Genomic DNA, 8,681 nt, shown 5'->3' on the forward strand with positions numbered 1-8,681 from the left:
AAGCATTTTGGGGTTTTGGGTTGTGGGCATCTGAAACAGACTCTGGTTCACTTAAACATAGGAAGACTTGGGGGCTGGTGGTAGGTAGCTCACAGAATGAAGGAAACTGTCCCAGAAAGGGGGGCTCAGAAGTTTCAGGCTACCAAGTTACTCAGAGATCCCAGAAGCTAGAACCAATTGAGGTCGCATACAATAAGAGGGTAGATGAGGCCCTCTCCAAAATATAGATCTGGTAGACACACTTAGTGAGCTTTGGGGTCACATGGCTGCCCTGTGGCTAAGAAAGGATAGGAGACAGCCCCACCAATCTGTACAAGACCGAGATTGTCCCCAGATCAGAGCTGGGTGCAGTTCCAGAAAGACGTGTGAGCGGCTGCTGGGGCCCAAATACCACAGAAGGGCAGCAAAGCGGACAACGTACCCACTGGCGGGGGTGTTCTGAGGAAGAAGAAAGATAGAGCAGTGAAACACGTAGCACAGCACCCTGTCCTGCCCAAGGGATCAACAACGTGTAGCTGTCCCAGCTATCAACAACTCTGAAGTACTATCCGCCTTTTCCAGACAGAAAACCGGAACTCGAACTGAAGAGCTGCCCAAGGTTGCCTCAGTGCCAAACGAGACTTCGACCCCAGCTTGGCCTCCAGAGCCAGACACACAAACTGCAAAGCCTCACGCGAAATGGAAGCAAGGGACCCCTTTCTCAAAAGGCCAGAAAAAGTACCATTAAGGGGCCCTGAAATACAAACATTTTCCTTTTGACCACTGTCTACTTCTTGACCGTCTTGAGTTTTTTTAATTTGCTATTTAATGTCATTCTAAGTGAAGAAAAATTAAAAAACTAAGGGATCAGTGTTAATTTTACCAGTCTTTACATAGTACAATCCTGGTCTTACAGGCAAATGAAGATACTCAGTTTGTATGTGGAATCGCCAAATCACCAACTCGTTCTCAGCATAAGTGGTTGGCTAATACAGGGGAGTAACACGAGTGAGAAAGGAGATGACAGAACTCTCTAGATGTTCCTGCTTCTTAGAACATCACCGGCTCCTTTTTGCATCTGAAGTCGAGCTCTGATTCGATTGGAAAGCATGGCTTCTCGGGGTTTTCAGTGTCATCAACAGAACATGCTTACCTTGCACTCACACTGACTCTCACTGGGTTCCCAGGCTTTGTCCCCCAGAATGCTGTGCTGGTGCGGTGGCTGGAATGCTCTAGGCATGTGGAACAGCAAGGAACAGCCGCACGCATACTGCCAGGCTCTCCTCTGCTCGCACATCTCCGCTCAAGAGCACTCCCCGGGTTTCACTTGCAAAACACAAATTGAAAGATAAAATGATTAAGAATGCCAGGACAGTGGCAGCAGATGATTTAACCAAACGGAGGGGTCCTGCCTGCCTCTGACCTTGGCTTTCTTTTTTTTTTTTTTTAAATTTTTTTTTTCAACGTTTTTTATTCATTCTTGGGACAGAGAGAGACAGAGCATGAACGGGGGAGGGGCAGAGAGAGAGGGAGACACAGAATCGGAAACAGGCTCCAGGCTCCGAGCCATCAGCCCAGAGCCTGACGCGGGGCTCGAACTCCCGGACCGCGAGATCGTGACCTGGCTGAAGTCGGACGCTTAACTGACTGCGCCACCCAGGCGCCCCTGACCTTGGCTTTCTAGAGCACATGTACCTCCTCACCCCAAGAGTCAACAAACCCCTTTCTCAGTTGTGTTTGCTTTTTGCTCTTGGAGGGAAACGTTGAGTTCTGGGACTAAGGCTCTGAGAACTGAGGGAAGCTGGGGCTGAGGGGGAACCAAGCAGGTGGAGGAATGTGCACCCAGGAACCTCTCTGCACAGAGAGTGGGGCCACGGGGACTGGGGTACAAGACCAGCGTACGTATTCCCTCGTGGGCCATAGTGTCTGGACCGAGGAGAGTCTGGCTAAAGACAGACCGATGGCTGGCCCTGAATGCTTGTTCTGTGAGTGGAAATTTCAGGTCTATCATTTGCCTGCCTTGGCGGAAAGGACAGGCATCCTACAAGTACTCATGTCACTGTCCTTGGGGCTGCAAGTGACCCAGCAAGAGCTCCCCAGGGAATATTAAGCACCCATAGGCTTTGGGCTTGGCCCAGAGCAGAGCTGCGTGCCTTGTTGGTTGGCCCCTCCTCCCTAGAAGCACCTCCCCGAGTTCTGTAGGCTGAGATGCTACATCTCAGAGCATGAGGCCCATGGCTTTGTCAGCTCAGAGCGGCTCGGCCAAAATCCTGGTGGTCTGGAGACCAGCCCTAGACACTCCTCCCTCTCTTGGCCCCAGCCTCCTTGGGATTTCCAGTGGCAAAAAGACATTCTCCCTCTCCCCACTTGTCTCCATCTTACTGGAGTGCTTCCTGGGAATTTTCCTACAAACCCAGCTCCATGCTTTCCAATGAACCACCAACCAGCTGGTCCCTGATGGGGGTGGGAGGGCACAACAGGCAGGGCAAATAGCCATTTCTCCTGTGACCCTAAAGAAGAGAGAGTGAAGAGGAAGGACACGGGCTGGTTTCCTGTTCCAAAGAAGCCAATAAGGACACTGACTTTGTGACTCAGTTTCTTAACGTGCAAAATTGAGGAAGTGATGGCTTACTATCCCAGAGGAGAGAAAGTGAGGGATAAAACGCGGGGACTAACCTGTAATGGCCATAACACCCTTCCCCATCCCCGGGACTGTCACTGACCATCTACACGACCTAGTGGGAGCCCTGCACCAGCTTCCGTTCCTGCACCTGTTAAGGGGTCCCGTGTCCTGCAGGCTCCTGTGGGCACTGTGGCCATACAGGACACAAAGCGCCACCACAGGCTGCCATAGATGGAGGGATTGCATGGTTGCTCTTGTAATAAAATGCTTTCAATCTCCCCAAAGGCAGATTTGCCTCCTGTTAAGCAAACAGAATTGGTAGACAATGGCGTTCGTCTTTGCCAGCTTCATTATTTTTACTCGAGAGAAAGAGTCATTGTATGACCCACAAATATTATTTCATTTTACAAACTCTGCCTCAGGGAAACTGCTTGGTCAACAGTCTTCCTTAAGATCTTGTGGGAGCTCTGAGATCATCCCTCTCAATCCCTGGAGAATCCTTGTCCACCTGGCCAAAAGAGGCCCTCTCCAGCCCTACGGCGAATGGTGGGTGCTCAGGGAGCCCCTGTGTCAGGCGACCTGCCCCCGTGGGGGTTGGAGCAGCTGAGAAGGTGTCATATTTTCGGATGGAACATCCCTCCCCTTCGGGAACATAGAAATACCACATACCTTGCAATTAAAGCCAGGCTCCTACCCTCCTTTCCTCTGGATCTAAAATGGGTGCTTGGGGCTCAGACTAGCCAGCATTCTCCATGGGCTGGACCTGTCGGCCTCAGGCTCCAGGGGCGGGTCTGTGAAGTCCAACAGCTGCAGTGCTGCGTAAATATTTTGAGAGCTCCAACTTGGAGCCATCTGCCGTGAACTCGCCTCCTTGGCTTGGGTCGGAAAGAGAAGAACAAACCCACGCTCATGAGCGCATGCCTACATTTCTCGCTCAGGCCCTGGAAGCAGGTGCGGGGCTGCTGGGCTGCTGGGCTGGACCAGGTGCAGGGCATTGTCTGACTAATAAAGTATTTAAGTGCTGCCTGCCGGACCCCGGCCCTTGGGGCCCGGCAATCTCATTACGCAGCTGTAGGGAATGGAAGTGGTGGCCACGTCTTGAACGCAGGTGACCCCAGCATAGCTGGCCACTCCGTTCGGCGAGGTCTGCTCGTTATGCCTAAATGAGAAGCAAGAGGAGGAGGCACAGGCTGTGCCTATATCGTGCCGCCCCTCCCCCCCCCCCCACCACAACACAGTCACTACTTTTGGTAGGTTCTGGGCTTCAGGGAAAGGGCCCTGGTGTCAGTGAGCTGGAGTCAGGAATGAGTCCAGCATAGCAACCACAGCAGAGGGCAAATCCATCTGGTAACTCTGTGTGATAGTTTCTGGATCATATTCCACCTCCTCCAGGAAGACTTCCTTGACTTCTCTAGACAAGAAGAGTGCTCCTTCTTGGAAAATCACACAGTACGGATAACCTGGACCATAAACGTACCCATGGTGAGGGGCACAATCTGGCCTCAAATCCCAGCTCTACCATTAACTAGGTGTGCAGCTTGGAGCAAGTTGTTTAACTTCTCTTTACCTCATTCTTTTGCATAGAATATGAAAATAGGGGAAAATGCCCACTGCATAGAGTTGTGGGCAAGTACAGGACTTAGGTACAATGGTGCTCAGAGGAGTATTGGCCGAGAACAAGCCCTTGACAAGAGGCTGCTATTATGATCATATACTTTTATTGTGGTAAAGTACACATAACATAAAATTTACCATTTTCACCATGTTTGGAGGGATGGCTCAGTGGCATTAACTATGCTCACATTGTGCAACCATCGCCACCATCCATCTCCAGAACTTTTTCATCATCCCACACTGAACCTCTGTCCCATTAAACAATAACTCCCCATTCCCCTTGCCCCAGCCCCTAGTAACTTCTACTTTGTCTCCAAGGATAACTTTTGACTACACAGAATCTGAAGCAGGCTCCGGGCTCTGAGCTGTCAGCACAGAGCCCCACGTGGGGCTTGAACTCACGAACCTTGAGATCATGACCTGAGCCGAAGTCGGACGCTTAACCGACGGAGCCACTCAGGCGTCCCAGTGTCTCTTGTATTTTTGTGTGTGTGCCATGATTTTCACTTTTAAAGGCTATACTTTAACACTTTGAAGAACATAAACCAAGACAAGGGAATAGAGGTGGCTGGATCTGGTAGTAGTTTAGACAGGGTGTTTAGAGAAGACATCTCTGAGGGAGTAAAATCTGAGCAGGAACTCGGATGATGAGAAGAAACAGGCACCCTGAGATCTGGGAGAGGAGTCTCCTTGGCAGGAGGAATGGTCAGGAAGGGCCTGGGCTCCTCCTGGGAACTCGAGGGCACCAGTGTGATGGGAGCAGCAGGAAAGAAGAGTGTAGGAGTAGATGAAGTCTGGAAGGTTCCGGGTCAGACCGTGAAGAATCCTGCAGCCATGCCAAGGGATCAGGCCCAGTTTGAAATTGATGTTGAGGAATATGCTCTGTCCTTATAATAAGAAAGTAACCCCAGGACGGGAGTCAAGCTTCCTGGATTATGGGAGCTCTATTCCGCCTTAAGTTCAGCTCAATGAGTCTTACTCATACTGGTTCATATTGCCCCTTTATCCCAAGATTCGCCAAGCCTGAAGCCAGTTGTTTCTTCCCCGAGACCTTTTTCTCAGCCTTGGGTAACAAACTTTAGGGACGGGGAAGGGGGTGCCCTCTGGGCAGGCATGGAGAGGGAGGGGCCATCGCTGGGCTGGCTGGTCAGGAACCGAGGGGGGAGTCCAGTGTCTCCCAAGAAGTTCCCATCAGGACCCAGCAAGATGGCTGTGGCCACCAGCGTGTTGGACTCAGGGGACTTGGCTCTGCTCGAGGATCTCTCTGGTAAAATGCAAGTGATTCCCTCCGTCTCTAAAACCCTCCAGGATTCCCAAAACAGCCCCGACACCACCCTTCAAACATCACCTTCTTGCGTGGAAGTGAGTCTTCATGGCATCTCTACTGAACAGCGCCTTCTAGTGGAACTTTGTGTTCCTGCCATAACCTCTCTGGGGAAAGGGATCCCTAGGACCGCCAAGAACTGGGGGCTTTTATGCAGAGACTAAGTCCACTCTAGTCCTTAGAACTTCACTGTTAGCTGCTGAAAGGCACTAGCAGCAATGTGACATCGGGGGCCATGCCTGTCTGGGCCTCAGGGCATCATACCGCCGGGTACACACTAGATATCCCGTAAGTGCTTTCTTAATGAATGAATGAAAAAACAAAGATAAGTAAGATGTAGTGCCTGGACTTTAATGAAATCACTATGGGGACTGTTCTGTGTTACTTCAGGGCACTCCCATGAGCAGGTGTTAAGTGACATCCTTTTAATTATACTCAACCTAATAGATGGCTGTGTATAGAGTAAAACTAGAATTCTGGAGTCAGACTGCCTGGGTTCAACTCCTGGCTCTGCCACTCATCAGCTCTGTGACCTCGGTCATGTTACTTAATCTCTCTGTGCTTTCGTTCCCCTACCTGTAAAACAGAGATACCTCATAGTGTTGTCATAAGGGTTAAAATAATTAAAATTTGTAAAGCGCTTAAGAGACTGCTTTGAACATACTTTACGTTATGTCAGTATCTATTAAAGAAATAAGAGAAAATGTTCTCGACATCACAGTGATGTCCAGCAGTGAGCTGGCTACCTAATGAGATACTGAGCTGCCCGTAATCAGAGGTATGTATTAACTTTCTTTTTTTTTTTTAATTTTTTTGATGTTTATTTTTTGAGAGAGAGAGTGTGTGTGTGTGAGTAGGGGAGGGATAGAGAAAGAGGGAGACCCAGAATCCGAAGCAGGCTCCAGGCTCTGAGCTGTCAGCACAGAGCCCGACACGGGTCTCGAACTCACGGACCACGAGACCATGACATGAGCCGAAGTTGGACGCTCAACCGACTGAGCCACCCAGGAGCCCCACACTTTCTAAGATAATTACTAATTATTCTCTATTGAATACTTAATATTATTTAGCATTAGGCTAGGCATTTTACACTTATTATCCTATTTTCTCTTTACCTTAACCCTGTGAGGCAGGCGTTATTATCACCATCTGACCCAGGAAACAGAGGCTTAGTTGTCCGTTCTGAGTCATGCTCAGAATTCCAGGAACACCTGGGTGCCTGAGGTCACGCGAGGCATGGGAACCATGGGGAAAAGGCAGGTGAGTCGTGTGTGGGCTGGAGGGGAGAGCCTCCGGGGCCTGCCAGAGCCCAGGGCTCCATGATAAGGAACCCTTTGTGCTGGGGCTGCAAGGCAGAGTCAGGGCAGTTGGGGCGGGAAGGTGGAGGTGGCTTTTGCAACAATCAATCAAGCAAGCAAACAAGCAGCCAACCAGCCTACCAAGCCAGAGACATGCTGTATTTGGCAATGAAGGGAAGGGAGGTGTTGGCAGGTGGCTCCGAAGGCCCCAGGTGCAAGGCTACGGTCTGTCATGGAGCCCAGTGCAGCAGGCTAGTGTCTTTGTTGAGAAAGAGCTGGAAAATCCTGAAGGAGGGAACATCAGGTAGATGGGATGGAAGACGCAGGTGGAGGGGTGCTCTCCTTGGGACAGAGGGGACAACCTCCCACTGCAGCTGCAGGATGGAGAAGGTGAATGGAGAGACATAGAGGAAAAGAGGAGAGCCAAGGGGATTCTGGCTTGATCTTCACAATAAAAAAGGAGCTGAAGGCAGCATGTTTAGGGGATGAGGGAGTGAGTAAGGGGGCTTGAGGAAGGAAATCAAGGGAGGCAAGAGGTGTCATGAAGTCGCAGGGGCCCCTGCTGGGGAAGGAGGGCAGGAAGCCAGGCCGGGCCAGGGACGCACAGGGAACAACTGTTAGCGTGAGGGCGGAGAGACTTCTAGGCCACACGTGCTGCTGCTCAGCCTCCTGGTTTTCCCATGAGAACCCCAAGTTCTGGGGCTCTGGGAGCTGTCCTATCCACCTAAGAGTTATTCTTTCTCCCCGTCTGGCCTTTGGGAAACTCTCAGGGGCCAGGACGGCCATCTCCCAAGAGCACGGGGAGCCCTCCCCCTCATCCCAAGGGGTGCCTTCGGATTCATCATTTGGAGCATTTTCTCCCCATCTTGTATATCCCATTCCTTCTCCACATCGATTCTATGGAGAACATCAGTGACCGAAGAGGGACACGGCTATGAAGTCCCGGCTGCTTTCTTGACCCATGTCATACCTTGCTTCTAACGCCTTTCCCTCAGTTTTCTCCTAGGTCTCTCCATGGGCATTGGATGGGCTCTGTGACTTCACTGCACCCATGGGAAAGCTGACCCTGTCTGGTTGCCTGAGCTGTTGTCTTGGTATCAAGGCCAGAAGTGTTTGGTTGTGGTCCGGTCCTCCCCCGCTCGGCTCCCCTGTGGGGCCACTGCCATCATTTCCCTGACTGTGGGGTTCCAGGTGGGCACAAGGCGGGGATGGCCAGCGCTTGAAAGGCGTGCCTCCCCGTGCCCAGGTCTGGCCCCGGTGGCAGAGACAACGACCTACCACACCCTGTTTCTCAACACATTGCTTCCGGCAGCATCACAAAACAATTGCAGTTGGAACCCCAGGTGAACCCTTTTTGTCACCCCAAACCGTAGGATGGGTTGCTCCAGCACTGCCTCTCCCCTATTGTCTGCGAAGCGGGATGGCCCCAGGTGAAACTGGGAGGCCGGGAGGTGTGTCCTTGGCTTCGAAGCCCCTGTCCCCGCAGCCCCCTCCAGAGGCTGCTGGGGGAGCAATGGTTCCAACCACAGCCTCGGCTCCACAACTGCCCTCGCCTCTCCGAGGCTCTCCCCGCTGCAAGGAGGTGAGCTCTACTCACCTGTGAATCCGCACCCACGGGAATAAGGATCAGAATGGAGTGAGGCCCTGTATGTGTAAGACTTTTAAGTTACCATCATCTCTCCAACGGAAAGTGGTCTTACCCGTAGTCACCAGAACCAACCTTCCCCGACGTTTTAACAGGGGACTTTGGGAACACCACCTTTTAGTCTGCTAGGAATAATTTTAATGGTGGGATTTTTTACTTGTATACACAGTTGGGGGCCAGCCAGGCTTGTGGCGCTCT

At 51.5% G+C, this 8,681-nt stretch overlaps 1 long non-coding RNA gene across 6 annotated transcripts in view; it reads right to left on the minus strand.

The window, feature by feature from the left end:
* Positions 1-3,572, minus strand: part of LOC123385903 — a 126,739-nt gene extending 123,167 nt beyond the window's left edge. For all 6 annotated transcript variants that reach the window (XR_006599160.1, XR_006599158.1, XR_006599163.1 and 3 more), the window contains exons 1-2: positions 3,272-3,572; positions 1,133-1,305 (exon numbers count right to left, since the gene is read on the minus strand). This is a non-coding gene — a long non-coding RNA (uncharacterized LOC123385903). The remainder of the gene's footprint in view (positions 1-1,132; positions 1,306-3,271) is intronic.
* Positions 3,573-8,681: the final 5,109 nt, after the last annotated feature.

Source organism: Felis catus, chromosome B3 (genome assembly GCF_018350175.1).
Source record: "Felis catus isolate Fca126 chromosome B3, F.catus_Fca126_mat1.0, whole genome shotgun sequence".
Taxonomy (NCBI): Eukaryota; Metazoa; Chordata; class Mammalia; order Carnivora; family Felidae; genus Felis; species Felis catus.